This window comes from Tachypleus tridentatus, chromosome 10 (assembly GCF_004210375.1).
Source record: "Tachypleus tridentatus isolate NWPU-2018 chromosome 10, ASM421037v1, whole genome shotgun sequence".
NCBI lineage: Eukaryota > Metazoa > Arthropoda > Merostomata > Xiphosura > Limulidae > Tachypleus > Tachypleus tridentatus.
The window spans coordinates 35,846,989-35,867,587 of NC_134834.1; the positions used below are offsets into that span (position 1 = coordinate 35,846,989).

The 20,599-nt window shown below is 33.3% G+C and overlaps 1 pseudogene across 1 annotated transcript; it reads left to right on the forward strand.

The window, feature by feature from the left end:
* Nucleotides 1-6,288: 6,288 nt before the first annotated feature.
* LOC143228045 (uncharacterized) lies at nucleotides 6,289-20,271 on the forward strand (annotated as a pseudogene). Its single transcript, XR_013015160.1, has 2 exons — nucleotides 6,289-6,752; nucleotides 19,468-20,271. The product of XR_013015160.1 is annotated as an uncharacterized LOC143228045 (transcript).
* The last annotated feature ends 328 nt before the right edge of the window (nucleotides 20,272-20,599 follow it).

Here is a 20,599-nt window from a genome sequence, read left to right on the forward strand (position 1 = left end):
GCATCAGAAACTTAAATAACTAAGTGTCAGTCTTATCCGTTATTAAACTGTCAACAAATATGTACTTGAACTGATTGTTAATGGAACAAATACATTCTGTTAACAGTTTTAACTGGGTCATTAAAAACAGTTCCGCCTGAACTATCTAGAGGAACAGTTACGCGATTTCACTTCATAACGCTAGATAATATTGAGAGTAAAGCTTTTAGACCGTTCCCGGACTTATAATGTCCTCAAGTATAGACTGTTGAAAGTAATGCCTAAGAGATTTTACTATATAACTCTCGACGTAGCTTTGAAAGTAAAACGTTTAGACCGTTTCCGTACTTAAGATAGTCCTTAAATTTAAGCTACTGAAAGGAACGGTTAAGAGATTTTACTATATAAGTCTAGACGTAGCCTTGAGAATAAAACTATTTGACCATTTACTAATTAACGGGGGTCTTTAAATTACTGAAAGGAACGGCTAAGAGATTTTTTTACTATATAACTCTCGACGTAGCCTCGAAAGTTAAACTTGTAAACAGTTCCTGGACTTACGGCATTCCTTAAACTAAATTACTGTGAGGAACGGCTACTGCAGAGATTTTACTAAGTCTCTTCTACTCCATCTGGAACGTATAGCTTATGAGCTAATACAGGCCTTGTAGCATAGGATCTAAATTTAAATTACTGAAGGAATAACACAGGGAATATGTTCTTTCGTTCAAAATGATAGGGAACCTGGTTGTATAGTAACATAAAGATGTGTTTGTGGATGTTCCAATCGTTTGAATAGTAACCTTTTTTTTCAGTTAAAAGAAATGTGTAACTTTGTCAAATATGTTTAGGTAAGATCCATCTAATGAACTGTAAGGTTAAAAATCTGACAACCATGCCTACGGTATCACATATGGTGCACTGTTCTATAAACCGTTGTGTTCTTTAAGCTGAGTACTATCAACAACCTTATTCAACCTTCGAAATTAAACCATTAGTTGTGATAACGTAACACGCAAATAAAATAAATCAGTAAATAAGTGTACAAGTGATGTTAAAAAGTGTCAAATCAACGTAGGTGTAAGATAATGCTAACACTGAAACAATGAGTGTGGCATTATCTTGACAACTAAGAAGATATCCCGTCTTTTTAAACCAACATAACATCTACTGCTAAGAGTGAAGATTATAAATTACAGTGTAGTTCAGTTCTGTTTAATTAAAGTCAGTCTTCAACACACAACCAAATTACAATTCATAAAACTTTAGAACAGATGATTCATATAAGCCAGGGACGTAGTCTCACAGTTATTGTTTTTGGTTTTTTTTTGGAATTTCGCGTAAGACTACACGAGGACTATCTGTGATAGCCGTCCCTAATTTTGGAGTGTAAAACTATAGTGAAGGCTTCTAGTTATCACCATCCATCGCCAACTCTGAGTTTGCTCTTTTACCAAAGAATAGTGGGATTGACTGTCACTTATAACACCCCCACGGCTGAAAAGGAGAGCACATTTGGCGTGATTGGGATTCAAATCCACAAATTATGATTCGAGTGCCCTAACCTCATGGGCATCCTGGGCCGTTTAGGAAAAAAATAAAATAGAAAACACTATACATATTTCTACCAACAGGTACATAGTATCTCACATAAGATGTACATTATTGTATAATTACGTGTACGTTGATTTAAAACTGTGGTGGACTACAATTTATAATATTTGCTGATAGAGACATATTGGAGTTGTCCCCACATGTACACGTGTATATGGGTGAGTGGATGATTGTGAGGTGTCAGGTACCAATGTTTAAAGTACTAGAACATACTAAAATACTTTAAATAAAAGATGTTTTAAAACAGTACAGATGAGACAGCTGTTATCTGTATAAATTTACATTTAAAATGGTATAAATAAAAACGCACAATGTTAAGATTATTCTGAAACATTAACTGACAGCAGTGTAAGTGTACATTGAAAGAGATATAAAACAGCTAAATAATTATATCATCACCATTAACCACTTAAACATCCACATGTGTTAAAAACGTAACCCATTCTGTGAAGGTTATAAAAAGAACAACAATAACAAAAATTAGAAAGAAATCCTCGTAAAGCACAAAGATTGGTTTTCAATGTATCCAACCTATTCAGTAAAGTAACAGACTTAAGACACTATGGATATTTCGTCAAAAGTGGGATGGTGATAGTGCTTTCAGAGAACGCATGAAACCAATAAGTTAGTGAAATTCACATTTTTTATGTCAACACGTTATAATTACAACGTGATGAAAAACACTACTAACAGGTAGAAGACCTATACTAGGGCTCACTACGCCATCAGAACATGGCATTCTTTGAGAACAACGTCTTCAAACAAGCTGCTCCATAGCCTTGGATTTAACTTCGGTATGCCGGCGATAGATTTGTAATATAAACATTCACTACAGACAAAATTTCAGCATTTATAAATAATGTAAACAAAAAACATCCAGCAACATAATTCACTATTTAGATATAATGAGAGAACAAACGTATTCCTAGTGTCGTGGTTACCAAGACAGCTGAGTCATATATCACAGGGATTTACAGTAATCCCATAGATATTAACTAGTTAATATTATAAATTTAAACCCACAATATAAATACTGGCCTCATAATGTGCTTAATTTTCAGAAAAAGCAAAGTTTATAATAACAGATCCGAAGAAAAAAGGAAGGAAACACATTACATGAACCCTGTCTGCTAATAAATAAAATAAAAGCATACATAATGATCAAGAATAAACAGAAAATAAATTAACTCCATATTTTCCCAACGTATCTATGAAAACAATCACAGGATGTCTAAATAGTGTGATGTTATAACAGTACTGAGAAGTCATAAACACACGATGATCGCAGTTAGCAAACACCAAAACAACTAAAATCACAGCCATAACACAATACCGTCTTATTTAGTAGGCATTGAAATACCTACACTCCCAGTGAGAAGTAAAAACACAGTTTATGTTTGTGAATGTGAACTCTAATACACTGGTGTAACAAAATTACTAATAAAGTTCATAATTCCAAATTATAATATAATTGATCTGTCTGCAATAACCTATCATGTCCCATCAGAATATCGCGTCCAATTAATTGAAACAATACAAAAATAATGGGATGTGAACCACATGTACAAGAAAAGACATAAAAACTAGCTCTAACCTCTATTCCTTCGTATATAGAAATACTATTACTAAACATGTCAAATGTGATCAATATTGTCACATTTTTTAGATTACACACACCTTTACTTTCGTTTAGAAAGTTTTACGATATCCAGCCTTATCTAAAGCTAACAATGAAGTGAGAAGTTGGACAATATCAAAAGGTATTTTGAGAGCGAAAGAAAAAAACCCATTTAAAAACATGTAAAGATCGTTTGATAATAATCTATATTACAGATCCAAGGGGGCTCGAGACTCCAGTTCATAGATGTTAGTGGATTTACTGTCTATTGAACGTTTGTATGTTTTCAAAGTTATTTCACAGACATATGAGTGCTAATTAATTTAAGTGTAATGTCTACATTTAACAGTGGGAGCAGATTGTGAACTAAGTTATTTCAAACAGTGAACGACTAGACTATAAGCATTGGCTATTTTCTGTAAGCTTGTTTTAATCTTTCTATGAGAACTTGATGATATAATCACCACGTGCTCCAGAGTGCCCGCTGGCTAAGCTCCTTTCAGTAGAGGCTGGTTTAGTACAATCATATGAAATCAACAACAGCAGCGACCATCCGAGATAAGACCTACCCTGTTATATGTAGGCCTAGCTTCTTCTAAAGCAGTCTCTGTTCTCTCGAAAATACGATGATGAGGACAGCGTGTAAGGAAGGACCGACTAGCAGCGAATTTAATGACTTAATTTTGCTTAGAATAACAGCCTGCGGTAGACAGTCTGATCATGTGGAACAAACTAGAATTGTATAGAACTGAAACAGGTGCACGAATGGATGGAGGGAGTGAAGAGCCTTACTGATATAATCGAATGGAAGCGATGCGGTATCGGAAAACGCCTTCGAGGCTTTAGACGGCCTTGTCTCTTCTTTCTTCGTAACATTATCCATCTAATAACATCCAACACTCAAGTTTTTAGAAACAACTTTGTCGTGCTTATCTCGTAGAAAAAACAGCATACTTTCCCAAGTTTAAAAAAACTGTTCATGAAGTGTTTTTTCAATTTTGGTTTTTGGGAAAGTTTTCTTATTTAACTATTTATAAAATTTAAAGTTCTTTCTATTAATGTAATTTTGTTACAATATTGCCTGCTATTCAGTAATTGGCTATTTTCAATGACGGAAAAACTATTATTATTATTCTTTGATTTTTACATATTTTATAGTACATACGTTTTTCAAAGTGTATGTAGACTTAAGGACAGTCTGCAATTATAATGGTATGTTTCCGTTTTGTTTTCCGACAATGACTGCGACATTTGTTTTTACCCATACGAAATGACACTGTAACAACTATGATATATTTTGAATTAAAATAAAACACTTTTTACCATTTGATAAGTTTTATGATGTTCATTGTTTCGTGTTTTGAAACCACAGACAAAAAATTGTTTAAAACTTCTTAAGTTACAAGTAATCATAAACAAAATTTTAAAAACGCGTCTAAGATGTTTTGAACGTACTAATAAAATTTAACTTCGTTTTTTATTTGTGGCTGAGCATGTCCACAAATCTCAAATCCTGCGATTGCCTATTGAGAGATTAGGTTAAGAGAGCGTGGCAAACTTGGACGAAACACTGCTTCATATGATTTGGTTTTGTTAAATGATAATTTAAGCAAAATTTAAAAGCGTCATGTGTAATGGCAAACCTTCTATATCAAACTAACAGTGAGATATAGAGAAAGAGGGAAGCTTTAATTCTTTAACTGTTTGTGATAAAGACAGAAAATAGGGCTAAAACCCAGGACTATCCTTATTCCGCTGAAACGTCTAGTACCTTTAACAATCCTACGAAAAGTGGGGCCTAATAGGCCCCAGAGCAACTTGAAAGGTTATTAATATTAGGCTAATAATTTTGTATTTAAATGAAATTGCCATTTAAATCCATTAATGAATGGATTAACGAGATTCCCACTGTCCCTATCTACTATCTAGCGAAACCACAGCCAGGGGAACGGGCTTGGAGAAATCAGGACTAGAAACGTCTTTTCATAGGAATGTTAATTAAAAGTTTTAAGTAAAGTATTCTTTAGTTTTTAATACAGGTTTATTAGTTTTAAAACTGGCAGAATAACTCTTACTAGATGCTTAAGAAAATAAAGCAAAACTGATCAGAAAACACATCGACGAATTTTTTTTGTCCTGTCTTTGTGAAAACCAAACGTACATAATGGATCTTTTAAAGCACAATTTTCAGACAGTCCTAAATAATAAACAGATGCAGCAGCGTGATATTTTGAAGTATTATGATACTATAGTGGTACATTAAGAGATAATGTACATATGAAACAAGCGACAAATCAAAAACCTCAACACCTTAAAAACTTTCGGAAAAAATACTTTTTTTTTCCTTAACCTCCTAAATAACTTGATTTGTTTTTAGTGACTTTTTTTCTCATTTTACCTGTCTTCTTAGAATCGTAACTTTATTAAATAATAAATGAATACATGTGAAACATCATTAAATAACGTGTTGCTGCCAATGATATACTTAAAAGTAAGGTATATATACGTACATAGCATGTGAGATATCTTTATATAATATTATATTACATAAGGAATGGTTTAGATAACCATTGCTACTAAGAAGAGTTGTGTTTAGATGTGAAAAACTAGATATGTTACCAGTCATATTTTCTAGTATGGTTGCTTAGTAGAGTTTCAACTTATTAAATGGTTTAGGTCAACTTTCGCTTCATTTCAATAACGGACAAAAATATCAACTATGTACGTTATTGTGCAACACAAAGCAAAACGTACACTTGTCTCGTAGTTTCAAGCTTGGAGAATATTCTGGTCGATAAGGATAAAAATCAGTGTTTTCTGGACAGCTGGTTGTTTGGAAAGCGTTAATCGCTTAAATTAATAATAGTGACGCGAAACGTTACAACTATCAATTAATTTGTCATCCAATTACTGTGATCTAAGCGCAGTTGTGGAAGTGTGCGAACAATTTCCCGCCTCAAAATAACCTTGTGACGTCAATATTCAAGGAAGATCAACGAACAACCAATCAGCAAGAGGTTGAGCTGTCTACAGGCGCACTTGAAGCTCCGCTAGTTCAGGATCTCGATGCTATCCGACCGATCATTACGGTTCGCGCGAGTTTGATAGTCAAAGCTTAAGAGCCATATGCAGACAGGTCAAGACACTGACCACATGACGCTAGCATGTCCTTACGTACGAATTGGTTTTAACTAGATAACTGGTCAATCGCTGCAACAAGAACAAACAGTGCCCTTTCCAGAAAATATGGATCTAAATAGTCCCAAGGACTTAACTTTAAAATTTGGCCAACAGAAACTAGCAAATTCCGATAGCGCTGGTCCTCTCACACATAAAGACTCATCCCGGAATCCGCCAACTCAAGAACTGCCTGAAGTCAAGCGAATCAGGCCTCAGCCTCGTACCCCAAATAATATGACGCCTTTCTCCGTGGATGATATATTGGATCCCACTAAGTTTAAAGGGTCAGCCCGCTCTCCTTGGTCCCTCACCACACATACAGATCATGAACAGGAGGACAAAGACGATTGTCCAGTAGACGGTAATGTATTTAGAACGTATTCTGGCTATACACATTACTATAAACTATTATTTACTCAGGTACTGTACGTAACTTGTTTTTTACTAATCTTCGTGTATGAAATAAATACTTTGTGCACTTTGTTATGTGTTGAATTGGTTGTGTCTTGTTTATGCGATATACTTAATGTGGTATCTCTGATAAATTGTGTACGTTATGTAGTGTGCTTCATGTGTTAATTTAGTTGGGTTATGTAAACTGTTTATTTGCTCTATTTAGTGTGTTAAGTTTGTAATATTATGTACTTGTTATGTTCTGTACATTTCTCATGTACGCACTTCATTTGTTAAGTTTTAACATTGTGTAGTTGTTTATGTATTGTATTTGACGTCTTAACTTTGTTATTTTTTATATCTGTCTTATGTGTCAAGTTTGTAATATTTTGTAGTTGTTTATGTAGTGTACCTAACGTCTTATGTTTTTTTTATTTTCTATGTGTATTGTGTGTTAAGTTTGTAATATTATGTAGCTGTTTATGTACTGTATTTTACATCTTAAGTGTTATATTTTATATATGTGTGTCAGGTAGTGTGTTTAATGTGTTGCGTTTTTAATATTATGTTCTTCTGGAATGGCATCTCATGTGTCATTATGAGTATTTCTTTGTGAAACTAAAGAGCTTATAATAGCATGTCAACCATATTATATGCTAGATTTATTATGTATTATATTTTTTCCATGTGTTGTTGTCGATACGACTTAAATTAAATTAACATGATAATTTTTAAATTATGTATCATATTTCGGTTATTCTAAAAGCCATGTGTTTAGGGTTAATACCGTCATAGGGAGAACAACACTGTATAATTCTCTCTACCGCACATATTATAAATGAATAACGGCGTGCATGCTCCTGTTGGTGAACAGTTTTATAAAAAAAAACTATTTTGTGTAAATATGTGTATGTTTATTCTTGTATACACTAATCACGTACGTATTAACGTAGGCTATGACTTATGCTCTTTTGTTCGAAATAGAAATATAACACATGCATTTAAGTCAACGTAATTAGTGTTTAAAGTGGGAAGAGTTGCCTTTAATAGTTTGAGCATAACTTTTATTATATCCCCGTATTTGGTTTGTAGCTTGTTGAATGCATACTATGGTTAGAACGCATTTGGGGATGGGACTATAGAGAAATTGTATAGAAACTTATTTTTAGTAGCATTTTTTGAAGAATGAAAAAAAAAGTTTTCATAAGTTTCCTCCTATTCCAAAGAAAACAGAAAAGAAAAGGTATTGAGAGGTGAATTTTAAGTACATACACACACTACTATATACTATACTCGCTGGAATACCAGTCCGTTGGATGGGTGAAATAAAATTTTGTTTGTAACAAAGGATAGGAAATTGCGCTGATATGTTTTTCTTAACATAGTAGAAATTAAAAGTGTTATAAAAATATATAAAGGTATCAACACTGAAACGAAAGATATACTGTTTTCAAGAATTCCATCAATATCAAGTTAGATGAGTGTCCAACCCCCTCCTGACCTTCCTCATGTCATTATCACAGTTTTAAGTTGGGTGCTGATTGATCAAGAAATGTGGAAGCGTTTAAGAAACTGATACTTATGCAGATTGGTGTTTATCTATATAGAAGATGGGGCCCAACCCCCCTAACCTTTTCCTGATCTTCCTCATGTCATGCTATATCACTGTGTTTGATCGATCAAGAAATATGAACACTGTAAGGAACAGATGGCTGAAAGGTGCGAACAAACAGACACAAAGTTAGTTGTACACATTAGATAATGTTTAAAACTATCATACAGTTCTTCTACATTCCCACAAACTCCTAACTATTCACCTAACTTCTCATAGAACTCTTTGTTTTCCTTTCAAGAGTGTTCGACAAATCTATATACGTAAACAAAGTTAAGGGCTGGTGTATACTGTTCATATATTCTGTCTTGTACATACAGAATGCAAAATGGGTTAATGCTGCAGAAGCGTTTGAAATTATTTAGAATACTTGAAAACATTATAATTTAATCTCCCAAATTTTATACTGGAGCAAAAATTGTCCTTTAACTCGCTAGACATCGTTGTTATAACTTTTCACTCTCGAGTAAAGACAAATCAAATGAATTTTAAAATTTCGTATATACAACTAGGATATAATATGTCTATTTTCCATTTATTATTTCTTCACTTTATAGGAGTTAGATACGACACTAAAAAATGATTAAACTTGTTCATTAAAAACAAGATATCATAGATTTACAGTTCGTGTTAAACTTCATGGTAAAGGAAGAAATATTTCATCAGTACGGTGTTTCTGGTAAAGTCATGTACATTAGTTCATGTTTGGTACGTACGAACTCTATACTGTGTAGTATATATGACATTTCATTTTTTTTTATAAGGACTTGCTGGTCTGACACTATAAATACAGCCCCATTAGCTCCTGAGCACAAGTAGAAAGACATGATTTATATTTATCTTAAAGCTTAAGTCTAGACTTACACATTTTACAAACAAAACTTCGATAGACTAGTTATACGATTTTACGGTATAAATTAAATATCATATGCTAATGATGCTGGCTTCTTACAAAACTGGTACATTTTAGTGCCAAATATCTTTATACATATATATTTTATTATTAGAACGCCTAGTGAGTATCATGTTGGGCTCTGAACCTGAAGGTCCATGTTCCACATTCTTTCACACACACACACACACAGACACAAATGCGTTTCGATATTTGTCGTCGTGAGTACGCTGCAAAAAAGATGCTCAGATCTACACTATCCTATCAGAGTAACCCATGGGTACTAAGTCCCAACAACTGAAGCCTTCAAGATAGCTTTAGAACTTTATATCCAAGACCCCGACCCATTGATACACATTCCCAGCAACCAATTAGCAACCCTCATAGAATTCACTACCACCAAAAGTAACTTTATGTTCAATAACCAAAACAACCAACAAGTAAATGGCCTGAGTATGGGTAATCCCGTGTCATCAGTTTTATCGAACATTTTTATGACACAGATTGAATCTCAAGCGATCAATTTAGCCTTACACCCACTACTATAATGGTACAGGCATGTTGATGATACAATTCCTGGATTCACAGCTACAGAACACACGCTTAGTTTTTTTCAATCACGTTAACTCGATACACCCCAACATTAAGTTCACCTGTGAGCAGGAAAAGAATTACCAAATAGCATTTCTTAACCTCAAGATCACTAGAACTGATACACAATTCAGAACAGAAATCCACAGAAAAATCACTCATAATAGATTATACATTCCCTGGGACTCGATACATGAAACAAAACAAAAGCTCAACATATTAAGAAACTAAATAAACACAGCCACAAAACTATGTTTACCTGATAAAATTAACGATGAAATAAACAAAATAAAACATCACTTCATTAACGTCAACAAATTTTCTTCAAAAACCGTAGAAAACATTATACGCAAACAACAATAAATCCCAAGATACAACAAACTACAAAACCTTACCATGCTGCATACCATATGTTCCTACATCAGCGAAAAAATAACTAACATTTGGAAAAAAACTTATAACAAAACACAACATTCCAGTAAACACAAAATTTATTCAAAAACCAGGTACAAAACTAAAGTCCATACCATGTAAAAAGTACACCGACAAACACAACACCAACAGAATTTATAAAATACAATGCAACAACTGCCACGACTTCTACATTAGAGAAACAAGCAGAAAATGGAAACTAGAACACACACAAAAAAACACCTTCACAAGTTTTTCAACACTGCAGATCAAATAAACACAACATAATCATAAAAAACACCCAGATACCAAGTAGGGAAACAAATATAAACAAGCACAAAATCAAAGAAGCCTTATTATACAACAACTAAAACCAAAATTAAACCAATACAAAGGAACACCTTTATACCTATACTAATTAATAACCTAATATTCAACTGCAACGACCCCTACAATCCCGTACCCGTTTATACTCTCGTCCCTAAGACATGTGTCGGGCAACTGTCACTTGCAAACTTTCTCTTTCTTAACCTGAAGATGACCTAGGAAGGTCGAAACGTTGTTTTCCGCCTATCAATAAAAGTGTTAATACCCATACCAGTCGTTCTGAGATACATTTAAAATTCTGCTGAATCTATTTGATTATGTACTGTTTTGAAGACATTTGTCAGAACAACAACAAATTTGGAGTTTTCTTAGGGATTTTAGTCATATGGAATTATTAAATTTTGATAATTTCTAATACAGAACCTACGTCAATACGTTCAGTGACTTGATATTTGGGATTAACAAAACGTCGTTTTTAAACAGAATTCAGGAAGAGAGTAGGACATTCAAGTGAAGAATTTCACTTTTCGTTTAAAGTGTAATCTAGGGTTAAATGCTCATGATTTTTGTGGTGTATTAGCACGTGCAGTTTGTATATTTCATCAAGCAACCACTGTTCCAGTTTCTCCAACTGCCTATTTGAAATAAGCTTAAATTATACATCAATTTTTTATACATTTACATTAAAGCTTATGCTGTTAACTTATTTACTTAATTTTGCTGTTTATTACTATTTTAGAGGTCTCTAAGTAATTTGTCTTTAGTTGTAACATTGTATTTTATGGAGATTTGATATAATTAAAAAACACTTTTAAACGGTAATATTCTTCATCATGAACACCAGACTTTAAATTTAATAACTAAAGACATTCAGTTTGATTTTATGTATAGAACGTATGTGAAATTATGATCACTGAAATAATTTCATCACATATTCAACAGAAAATTGTCACCAGAATAATTTCCTTTTTACCGAAACACATCTCGTAGTCACTTGGCTTATTCTATCTGTTTTTGTTTTAAGTTGTTTATATAGATCATAACGAAAACTCATAATTCTTGCAAACAAGATGAGCTTTCTAATATGGATGATAGTGTAATCAATTTTTAATGAAATGAGAAAGTTTCATTCGCTCTGTACAAATCTCTAATATTATTAGTAATTTAAACATACATAGGGATTAATATCACACGATGGTTTGAAATTAAGGGGAAATAATAATAATAATAGACAAATCATTATTTTCGATGCATTTTTTCTTCACAGACCACAAAATAAATGTGATAATATTTATTGTCACCTAAAATTTAAGTAATTATGACCACTAGGACACTAAGAGTAAAATACGAAGATATTTGACTGGGCAAGAATTCTCAAGTTAGAAGCAAGTAGCTGTGGTACACTGAGTTTAGAGTTTAAAATAAGGTATATTAATTTAATTCCAAAAGGCAGATAATAAAAACTGACAATTTACAGTTAAAGAAAACAATAAGCGTTAGGCTTAATAAATAAGCGCATACAAACTAGATTCTCTTAATGTTTTAATACAGAATCGTGTGATAGCGGACATAATATATTCTTAGGTTATAATGTTTTGTAAAATATATTACAAATACCCGTGATGTTTCCGTTCATAATAATGTATTTAAATCTGATAGATATTTACTTACATGAAGAAAGACAGATTGTTAATTCTGATATTTTCTTTACCCCTAGTAGCATTGTGATAAGTCTAAAAGCTTATAATGTTCAAATCCGGGTTTCAATACTCATTGTGAGCACAGCTCAGATAACCCATTACGTAGCTATTGTGCTTAACTACAAAGTTAATGGTTCTTTTTAAAATGGTAGCAGTTAAACATAATTTGATTTAAAAAGCAGCTCTTTATGACAGAAAGCCTGATAGTTACGGAGCTCGACTCGCAATCTGAGGTTCACGGGTTTGAATCCTTGTCCAACCAAATATGTTCGCTCTTTGAGCTGTGGAGGCGTTATAATATAACGGTCAACCCTACAATTCGTTTGTTAAAGACTAGTCCAAGAGTTAGCAGTGAATGGTGATGACTAGTTGACCCTCATGTAGCTATGCGCGAAATTCAAATCAAACTTACGACAGAAAGAAAGTTTAAACATTCTGTTTGTAGCATAACATGAATGTTACTTTACTTATACAGCTACAATTTTCTTAATTTAAATTAAATAATGTCTTGATAAAATAGAACTAAAATATGCAATGAATAGATAGGTTACTTTTATTTTCATTCATTAGAAATTTTGTAACATTCTTTTCAGAAAAAAAAAAACAATCTGTCTGACTTATGCTTTCAAATGTAGGTAATAACGTGTGTGTTGGTGTGAGTGCACGAGAACTTTCCCAATACATTTGAATAATACACGCACAGTGCATTCTGCAAATTCAAAACACAGTTCACCATAAACAGTTGTACAGTTTTAACAGGGAGTGGATGAAATGAAAATCCCTTTGTTGTAAGTGACCTTTGTTGTAAGGTCAAATCTTCATCGATGAACAATGTGCTCACACAAATATCTCTTTTTTTATCGGCTAATGTGACCAGGAAGTTCGCTAACAACTTGTTATTATTTTTTTCTGAATACTTTCCTTTGAATATCTTCGGAATTCAGAACGGATACTCAGACATCCTGTTACTTTATGAATAGCAAAAATAATGTGGAATAAAGGAACACAATATTTGTGTTTAAACGCTGATCTTGAGAGTAGTCAGATAAACAATTAAATGTTTACTATTTCGTTAAATATGCCCATAAAAACATTGAGAGATGTGTTACGTTGTAATAAGTGTTTTCTTTCTTTAGCTGCAGCGATATGAATTTTGTCCAATCATAGACATCGGAATTTATGGCGTGAATAGAGCACCCGTGAAATATTATCCAATTACTACAAATAATTATGATTAGTTAGATTTAATAAATGGGATAGAAATCACTTTTCACTTCTTTCTAATTGCTTTACTTGTAACTCTTTCATCATATGTTTCAGATCCGGCGTGTGGAAATATAGCTTCAGGATTATTTTTCTAAAATGTTATTTGTATGCAGTGATCTTATTCAAATTAACTGTATTATGTTACCTGATAGCTTTACTAGTTAGATTAACGAGATAAACTCTTTATTTTACCCGTTTCCTTATAAAGCTGTTATATTAAGATAGCTTGAAAATTTGAGGTATCATATTAACAATCAGATCATCTGTTGTCTGCACTAGCTGAACGGTAGTGCTAACTAATCAGTTCTATTTTCTTTACTATCTGACCTATTAATGTAATTAAAATGATATCAAAACATCATATTTGTACATTACTAAATTTAGGTCTTGTTTAAAATCTGAGCTTGAGGGAGGTAGTTTCTGTTAACTTATGAATTTTAGCAGTTTCAAAACCACGAGAAAAAATTTTCTCCATAAACTAGTGCTTTTGACCTGGTTTTCCACTTTAATACACCAACCAACACCTTCGCCAACAAAACCTTTTTATACTCAAAGAACTTTGACTTGTCTGTTTATTTCTAGATTTTATAAAATATAGCGCAAATTTTGGTGTAATTATAATAGAATGTTTAATTGAACCTAAGATTCTATGAGAATGAAGTGTTAAACGCAATGAAAAATCTAATTGTGAAGGTGAATGAATCGAATTAATTACCTTCATTGTAATTATATGTTACAGTTTAACGGCTGATGTAAATTAACTCCGTTGTAATTACATACTAAAGTTTAACGACTGATATTATCTTCGTTGTTGTTGCTTGTTAAACGTTAATGCCTGAGTTAATTACCTTCGTTGTCTTTCCTTGTTAAAGGTTAATGTCTATCTTGATTACCTTCGTCGTCATTACTTGTTATAAGTTAACAACTGATGTTAATTAACTTTGTTATTTTTCCCTGTTAAAGGTTAACAGTTGACGTTAATTATCTTCATTATTATCCCCTATTAAAAGTTAAAGCTTAAATTGATTACTTTCGTCGCTATTACTTGATAAATGTTAACGACTAAAGTTTATCACATTCGTTGTTATGACATGTTAAAGTTTAATAACTGAAATTAATTAACTTCCTTCTTATTACTTGTTAAACATTAACGATTAGAAATAATTACTTTCATTTTTATTACTCGATAAATGTTAACGAGTGAAGTTAATTAGCTTTCTTGTTATTATTTCTAAAACGTTAACACCAGAGATAAGTACCTTCGTTATTATTCCCCTGTTAAAGGTTTGCAAGTGAAGTTAATTATCTTCATTTTATTCCCTAAGTGTTAGCGACTGTAAGTTCCTGCTTATTACTTGTTCAACGTTAGCGCCTGAGTTAATTGCCTTCCTTGTCATTACTTATTGGATTTAAATTTTATTGTTTTTTAAATTAAATACCTCTAACAAGAAAGAAAAATGGCAAAGAAGAGTTGCAACTCTTACAGAGAAACCTTAATTCTATGATTATTATCATTTGAAAACTATAGTCTAATCTTTCTGCGATTTGAAGTTTGACGTTACTGAGCATTTATTTGTATTCCTCTCTAATGAAATCATTATATGATTTAGGTTTTATTACTAATATACAATAGTATATTATTAACCATGTAACATATGTGGTGTAAAATTGTCAGTTCTCTTACTCACTTAGTGTTAATGATGCTTAATTTTGGTTGATAACAAACGAAAAGTCTAAATTGATTTTGTAAATATCCTAGTTAAATAATTATAAATAGTTTCTAAAGTAATATGAATTAAAAATTTGGAAGTGCTGCTTTGAATAAATTATCAAAATGAACTCAGTAGTATCAGGTTTCTAAACTACGCTATTGTATTTTATAACAAACATATGTAATTTAAGAATAACGAATAGATGAGTTTCTATTGGATAATTTTGTATGCATTGTTCTAAAATTAAACAACAGAAATGAACTTCTGAGTTGAAAGCTGTTATTTTTACATCGTTTATAGAAAGTTATAAACTTATTATAAACACAATATCAAATTAACTTTATGATTCATGTGTTATCAGTGCTAGTTCACAAACTTAAAAATGAAAAATTATTGATTGCACTTTGTAGTAACAGTAAATAAAATCACAGGACAAGTTACTTTGCAAAATATTTCCTGTGTTTTGACTCTTGGTTATGCATGCTCATGTACTGTCTTTTGATGATTTACAAGAAAAGAAAAACTATGTAGTTTTATATACTATAAGGTTCACCTCATTTACCATTAAAATCTGAGATTTTTATAGCATAGAAAATATGCAGGTAAATTTATTTAAATTGGTTTTTGGAATATCTTTATTGTAAGAAAGTCAATGGTGGATATAAACATAATATGCTCAATGTTGACTTTCGATATTTTCCACATGATTCGCTATAGTTAGGGCAAGAAAGTGGTTCAGTTTCTTTCGAAATGTTTGAACTACGTATAGCCGGCTATGTCAAACTGACAGGTTAAAATAAAAGACAGGGAGTGAATAGTAACTACCACTAACTATTTGATTATTCTTGTCCGATCAAATACTAGAATTTTAACGTCACTCCTATAGCTCTCATATCCTTAAAGTGCAGAGTGTATTTTTAAGTAAACATATCGTGGGATAAAAGTCTTGAAATTCAAATTCCTGGGTCATGAAAAATAAGCATGCATCTCATAGGACTTAAAACATTTCTTAAAAAGAAATTTCGTAACTAAACATTTTAAAAATATGTTATTCAACACCTTACATAAAATGACACTTAACGGTCTGATTTTCAGACTAGAAGTATAAGCTTCGCATGTAATTATCTATATGCTATTGTGTAACTGAGCTGCTCAGTGTTAACTCAATATAGGGAGAGTTGAACCGAACGTAATATCTACGTAGGTCTTTAGGTTTGATGTGTTTTTTTTAACTGGGGTCAGTTTTAGATGACCTTTCCTGAGCAGTTGATTAATTTAATTTTTAATTTTACCTTCAGGAAAATGCTAGTGGTATCACTACACTAGGGCCAATACTTGTTTTGGATAGTTGGGGCACATTCTCTGACCTCTTTTTCTAGGACCATGCCTATTCATGTAATACCGTTAGCATTTAATGTGGCGTTATCTCTCTCTCTCTCTCTCTCTGTTTGTCTTTTTTTTTTGGTTTGGGCGAAAGTCCATTCATGAACATTTTCCATTGATAACCATACACTTTTCACCAGATTAATTAACTAGAAGTGTATTATATATACAAAACTCCTTTAACACATTCATATTTTAAAATAATCATATAATTACATGCAATCTTTAGGTGGCTAAGATACTTAGGACTATTTCTTTCATTTATGGGATAACGGTCCATTTCGTATAGGAGATTATTTTTGTAAAGCTTTTTTGTGGAAGTATTTTATTATATACTGAAAGAGTCTCTCTGTACTGTTTTTAAGTCTACGTGTTTGTGCAAGAAAACTGGAGACGTTGATTCGGGTATTCTAAATGCTGTCATTAAGAATGAGTTTTTGTATGTTTTGTAGTTTATTCACGTAGGACACACGCATTCTACGACTGTTCTTATAATGTTTTTAACTGAGGTTCCTCTAATTGTGCATGTCAGACTATTAACATAGTTTTGTGCATTGTCAAACTCTATTTCTGGTTCTATTTATACATTATTTTGGAATCATTGGTCAGCACCACGTTTATTTGGAATTATAGGTCAGTACCACGTTAGTTTGGTGTTATAGGTCAACCAAGAAATACTACAGATGTTAGACTGGAGAAGAGTTCCATGGACGTAAAATTAGGCTGGGTGACTTCTAGTTATGAGTGATTTACTGAACGACGTTATTTGGGTCTTAAGAACGTTTATTTTTATTCTATGTTTTTGACAGTATTCGACTGAGGCTGTGGCTGCCATAACAGTATTCGACTGAGGCTGTGGCTGCCATAACGGTTGCAGAGGAACTTTTCCACGTTGCCACATCGTCTGCGAATTGCGAGGCAAAGCCTGCATTTCGGTCCCCAAGACACATATTGTTAAAATACATTATAAAAGGTATAGGGCTAACCATCCCTCCCTATGGGACGTCTGTCTCAGGAATAAAATACTTTGAGTAGATGCCCTCCACGTTTACTCTTTTTTTTTCTTTATTTTCCAGAAAATTAAATATCCAGCGATACTGTGCGATAGTTCCGTTTCCACCACGTGAAACCTAAGACCACTGTACCATAAAGTGTCTAAAACTTTCTTCATACCAAGAAAACAGGCGACATTGCTTCGATTAATCTAACTAATTGTACTGTTATTTGTCGAAATTCTCTAAAACTGTTTTGTACTTCGGATAATTTAGTGTAACTTCCAGAAATGTGGATAGTCTGTTCTAAAATTACAACTTTTGAGGTTAGCAAGTATTGAATACATTATATTAAAAGAATTTTGAATATGCAATTCAGCAAGAAACGTGATAATCACAACCAATATAAAGCCGAGGTGAATTTTGATATATGAAAAGGATATTTTTATATTGTTTGGCAGTACGTGGATAATGTGATGCAGCCGAACATTAATTGCTTTTGGGAAGAATATATAACATCCATTTACGTCACAAAATATTCACGTAGTCAGACCATAAACATTAGTTCAGATTGGGAACTTAAAATGTAGAAGACGGAAACATTCCTTGTACTTAATGGCTTTGTTTGTTTGTTTGTTTGGGAATTTCGCACAAAGCTACTCGAGGGCTCTCTGTGCTAGCTGTCCCTAATTTAGCAGTGTAAGACTAGAGGGAAGGCAGCTAGTCATCACCACCCACCGCCAACTCTTGGGCTACTCTTTTACCAACGAATAGTGGGATTGACCGTCACATTATACACCCCCACGGCTGGGAGGGCGAGCATGTTTAGCGCGACGCGGGCGCGAACCCGCGACCCTCGGATTACGAGTCGCACGCCTTACGCGCTAGGCCATGCCAGGCGTAGGTGTACTTAATGGCATCATGACCATCCAGAAAAAAATATTTATCGTACACAACCCGTGATAAGCAGAATAGAGCGTTTTTTTATATCAGATGAGAATCCAGGAACACAAACGTTCCTTTGACTGTTTAAACAGACGCTATAAAGCCGTCGTTTCCTAGGTTACATCAATTTCGAAAAGCAAGGAGTCGATTGCTTTGAAAATGACAGGCTTACAACACAGAATTTTGCAATGAGACTGCGCTGCTGCATATTGTCATGATGAAAACTGTATGACATAGTGAAATTTCCAATATCTTTTTCGCTATTGGTTAATCCCTCAGTATCCTCTTGACAAGATATTTTTTTTCTTCAAATCTCTTCTAATATGTCCTTATAATATCAATCATAAGTATGTGTTGATGATGTATATTCAGTCGTATGTGTTTGAAATAACTTATAACTGTCAAACCTATTTTCTGTTAACAGTGTAGAGGAAATAGTAACAGTAATCTTCAATCTTAGTGTTACTAAACAGTTAATATGCACGTTAATTTATCTGTTTAGGCTTAAAATAATCCCATTAATCAGCGTATCTGCCCTCTGTGAGTAGTTTTAGTAATCTCAACACGTAAAATTGACCAAAAGCATCATCATAACGTCTTAATGCAAACTAACATACTCAGCATTGAATGTGTTAGAGAAGTAACTGTTGTAAAATCTCGGCGTTCAACGAACGTAGAATTAGAACAATTCAAAACAATTAAATTTGACCTACATATGATGAACAAGCTCTAAGAGGAATACAGATATACTTCTGTAATCCTTAGTAAGTAGATTAAATCATTAGGAGCGTTTTATGTTTTAACAATCGAAGCTTATTGTTTCAAAACACTAAAATATATATCTTCTTTTAGTGGACACCGATCAAGAAAATGCGAAGTTGAGAGTGTCCGGCACTAAAAGTGACCAACCTGATGAGAGTAACGACAACAGGTCAAATAGTCATAGCCAATCGCAAGGAGAAAAAGACGTAGTAAAATCTAGCAGCAAGAAGAAGTCCGTGAATGAAAACAAGGTGGGGAAACCTCGCCGGGCTAGGAACGGCTTTTACGTACGAACAGTTGGTAGCCCTCGAAAACAAGTTCAAAACAACCCGTTACCTATCGGTATGTGAACGTCTAAACTTAGCATTGTCGTTACGGCTTACAGAAACTCAGGTCAAAATATGGTTCCAAAACCGGAGAACCAAGTGGAAGAAACAGAACCCAGGAATGGATGCCAACAGTCCTACGATACCCCCGTCCCCTACATGCAACCTTCCTAGTGGATATACAACAATGCCGCACTACCAGTCACCAGCCGCTGTTGGACTCTTTTACGGCTCTCAGTTCCCGTACCTCGCGGCAGCCGGCACTGCGGGACTGCCGTTCACGATGTTGTCTCCTCCGTCTGCTGTACAACAATTCGGGATAACACATCCTCACTTGACTTATCTAGGCCGATCGTGAATCACTAATATGGTTACTCCAACTTTTATGGTGCAATTCAAACTCAGATATTTACTGAATAATTTATGTCTCCATATGTAAATAAACATATATATATATATACGTGAAAAACCTTCAACCATTGTGTCAGTGGGACTTGACAGTGAAAAAGGTTTCTAATCAATAACTCTTCCTGATCCAAATACTGTTTGGTGTCAAATAAAACTCAGACTTCCTGACATATTATGATTTCTAATTGTTCTCTCTGATATAAATTCCACCAGAACACTGCCAACATGACAGGATTAAATATATAAAGACGAAGGTTTTAAGTGTATGTGTAAATATTTTGATTAGCCAGATGAAACCAGATAAAGCAACCTACCAAAGTCGCGATGCTCAAACAGTTTCAAACCCTGTCCAAGGTGGTAGCGTTTATTATTTAACACTAAATACTTTCTCTTTGATCACGAAACATCGTGAACTTTCTTCTCTTATAGCAATAAGTGGTTCTCATAAAGACACAGTAAATATTAAGCAATATACAAAATAACACCTG